This window comes from Lipotes vexillifer, unplaced genomic scaffold (genome assembly GCF_000442215.2).
Source record: "Lipotes vexillifer unplaced genomic scaffold, Lipotes_vexillifer_v1.1 scaffold835, whole genome shotgun sequence".
NCBI lineage: Eukaryota > Metazoa > Chordata > Mammalia > Artiodactyla > Lipotidae > Lipotes > Lipotes vexillifer.
Genome location: NW_006774135.1, coordinates 116,262 through 120,432, shown reverse-complemented (window position 1 = coordinate 120,432; position 4,171 = coordinate 116,262).

The window sequence follows — 4,171 nt, the reverse complement described above, 5'->3', positions numbered from 1 at the left end:
TGGATGCATTTATTTAGTTATTTATTAAAAAAATTTTTTTATTTTAAATTTAATTTTTTATTTAAAATTTTTATTTTTAAATTTAAATTTTTAATTTTTTTTTAATTTAAATTTTTATTTAAATTTAAAAATTTATTTAAAACATTTTTGCCACGTGGCTTGTGGGATCTCAGTTCCCCGACCAGGGATCAAACCCAGGCCCTCGGCAGTGAAAGCGCCAAGTCCTAACCACTAGACCACCAGGGAATTTCCTGGATGCATTTAAACACATGAAAAGATGCTCAACTTTAGTCCTTAAGGAAATGCAAATTAAAACCACAATGAGGGACTTCCCTGGTGGCGCAGCGGTTAAGACTCCACACTCCCAATGCAGGGTGCCTGGGTTCAATCCCTGGTCAGGGAACTAGATCCCATATGCATGCTGCAACTAAGAGTTCACATGCCACAACTAGGGAGCTGGTGAGCCGCAACTAAGGAGCCCACCTACCACAACTAAGACCTGGCACAACCAAATAAATAAATAAAATTTAAAAATAAAATAAAATACCCTCTTTAATAATCGTTTAAAAAAAATAAGCAAGCAAAAAACCCCAAAAAACAAGAAAACCCCACAATGAGACAGTACTAACCATCTACTAGAATGGTAAAGTTAAAAAGTCTGACCAGGGCTTCCCTGGTGGCACAGTGATTGAGGATCTGCCTGCCAATGCAGGGGACAAGGGTTCGAGCCCTGGTCTGGGAAGATCCCACATGCCGCGGAGCAACTGGGCCCGTGAGCCACAACTACTGAGCCTGCGCGTCTGGAGCCTGTGCTCTGCAACAGGAGAGGCCGTGATAGTGAGAGGCCCGCGCACCGCGATGAAGAGTGGCCCCCGCTCGCCGCAACTAGAGAAAGCCCTCGCACAGAAACGAAGACCCAACACAGCCATAAATAAATAAATAAATTTAAATCATATGGGCTTCTAAGAAGACCTCTGCTTAAAAAAAAAAAAAAAAAAAAGGTCTGACCAGACCTAGTGCTGGTGTGGATATGGAGCAACTGGGACTCTCAGGAACTCCTGGTGGGGATGAAAAAATGGTAACCACGCCGGAAAACAGTTTACCCAAGAGAAATGCAAGCACGTGTTCACACAAAGACTTAAACACAAATGTTTGTAACATAGCCCCAAATGTCCATCAACAGGTGAATGGATAAACAAATCTTGGCATGTCCAACAATGGGACACTACTTATTAATTATAAAAATAACTATTGGCATACACAGTGGCATAGATGAATCTCAAAATAATTATGCTCAGTGACAGAAGACAGTCACACTGCACTCTTTTGTACTACACCAACGAGTGCCTGCTGTATGATCCCATCTACATGAAGTCCTGGACGGTGCCACCCAACTGCGGGGACAGAAGGGAAAGGAGGCCCACGTGGCTGCCTGGGCAGAGGGGGGCGTCAGAAAGGGCACAGGAACCCTTGGGATGACGGGGAGTGTGGTGATGGCTTCCCGGGTGACTACACATGTCAAAACTTAGCTAACTTTACACTTTAAATATGTGGAGTTTATCATATTAAATTATACCTCAATAAACTATTAAAAAACGAGAAGTAAAAAGCCCGTAATCTGTGTAAAGCATTTAAGACTGCCGGGCGTGTAATAGCTGCTCGTTGAAAGTCGGCTATTTTTGAGGGCTTATGTCTCAAGGTCAAGGGCTCAAAGCGGGCTACGTGGCTTCGGGAAGGGGCCCTGGCGCCCCCAAACACACCGCCCTCGCGGAGCCAGGCGCCGACGGCTCTGCTCGGCCAACTTCCGGTGGAGCCTGCTCGCCCGCTGGTGGCTTCCGGCGGAACCGCAGGCCGCGTGCCCGGCGACGCCCCTCGCCGGCGGCTCCTCCAGCCCGTCTGTCTACACCCGCTCGCGGGCCTCCACAGAGACGTAAGGCCGCCAGCGCGGAGCTGGGTCAGAAGCGCGCAGATGCCCGTGTGCTCCAGAGCCCTTCCCACGAGGAGGCCCATGATTGGGGGGCGAGGAGAGAGAGGGGACGCCTCGGGTAACTCCAGCCACAGCTGCTCTTCAGAAGGAACCAGGCCCACCGCGCCCTCCCCACAGCCTCCCCTCGGGTCCTGTACTGCCGTCTTCCAGGGCAGCCGTGGCAACTGCAGAAAAGCCCCTGCCCCAAACCCTCCAAGCTTCCTCTGTCTGGGGAGTCCAGACTCTGGGGAGTCTGTCTGGGGCTCTGCTGCTGTGGCCCTGTAGACAGACAGACACACACGTGTGCACCACGGAGTCGTGATGTGGCGCTGGGCCAACTGGTGTCCACATAGAAACAAAAAGGTGGGACAGGACCCCCATCACCCACCATCCACGAAAATCAGTACCATGCGGGTTGTAGTCCCAGTGAGAAAGGTAAAACAATGAAGCTCTAAACACGTGGAAGGACGTGGTGGAATCTTCATGACTTTCAGGGGCAGGCAAAGAGTTCTGTAAACAGACAGAAGCAGGGCTTTCCTGGCGGCGCAGTGGTTAAGAATCCACCTGCCAGTGCAGGGCACACGGTTTCGAGCCCTGGTCCCGGAAGATCCTACAAGCTGTGGAGCAACTGGGCCCACGAGCCACAACCACTGAGCCTGCGCTCTAGAGCCCGTGCTCCGCAACAAGAGAAGCCATCGCAGTGAGAAGCCCGCGCACTGCAACGAAGAGTAGCCCCCGCTCACGACAACTAGAGAAAAGCCCGCGCGCAGCAACAAAGACCCAACGCGGCCAAGAATAATTAAATAATTAATTAATTAATTAAAAAAGACAGAAACAGTGATAAGCATAAAGAAAATTGTTGATAATTTGGATTATGTTAAAATTTAAAACTTCTGTTCATCAAAAGGCACTGTTAAGAGATTGAAAAGTTGAGATAGGGGGGAGATATTCATAGTACAAATATTCAAAACAGAATCCTTACCCAGAATGGGTAGCAAACTCCTACAGATCAATAAGAAAAAGGCATAGAAAAGAGGCAGAAGCACTGAAGAGACACACATCTTCACAAAGGAAGATGCCAGTGGGGACTTCCTTGGTGGTCCAGCGGTTAAGACTCTGGGCTCCCAATGCAGGGGTCCAGGGGTTCGATCCCTGGTCAGGGAACTAGATCCCACACGCTGCAACGAAGATCCTGACTGCCGCAACTAAAGACCCGGTGCAGCCAAGTAAATATTTAAAAAGAAGATGACAATGGCCAGTAACTTCATTCTTAAGGAGAGTGCTGCACCAGGCGGTGACAGGACGTAGACAGTGTGGGCACAGACACACTGGAGCGAGGGCACAGCCACCCCGGAAAACTGTTGGGCAGTGTCCTCTAGAGCTGGACAAACACCTCTGACCCCACAACTCTCCAAGACCGCCAAAAGAAATGTTCCAGAATGTTCATAGCATCACTTGGAATAGCAGCAAACTGGAAATGACCCAAATCTCCATCCACAGGAAAGCGATGCACGGATCACACGTGGACCACCCTCAGCGGCAAAGTTGACCAACACAGCCCTAGCCACCGAGTCCAGAGCCTGAGGAGGAACGGGGAAGAGGACTGTGGGATTAGAAGGCAGAGCCTGCTGAGAGCACAGGGGCATCTTTTGTTCTAATGAGGCTCCTGGGGGGGCTGGTCACCAGAAAGACCAAGCCTGATGAGAAGCGTGGGATTTTCAGCCCCACCCCCATCCTCTTGAGAAAGGAGAGGGGCTGAAATTGGGGTTAATAATTGATCATGGCTGTGTGAGGAAGCCTCCACAAAATCCCAAGCACCGGAGATGGGTGGAGCTGCGTCCACGCTCCTTCCCATGAGGCCCTGCCCATCTCCCAACCTGGACCCTCATCTGCATCCTTCATCCTACCCTTTTATAATCAACTGGTGAGCGTTAGTGAATGTCTCCCTGAGTTCTCTGAGCTCCTCTAGCAAATTAATTGAATCCAAGGGGCAATGGGTCGTGGGAAGCTCACATTTGTAGCCAAGTCAAACAGAAGTGGTGGGTGACCTGGGGACCTGCTCCTTGCCATTGGCGTCTGAAGTTGGGGGCAGTCTGTGGGACTGAGCCCCTAAGCATCTCCAGATATTATCAGAATTGAGTTAACCTGTCAGACACGCAGCTGGTGTCACCGAATTGCCTGGCGTGGGACACCCCCCCCCCCCCC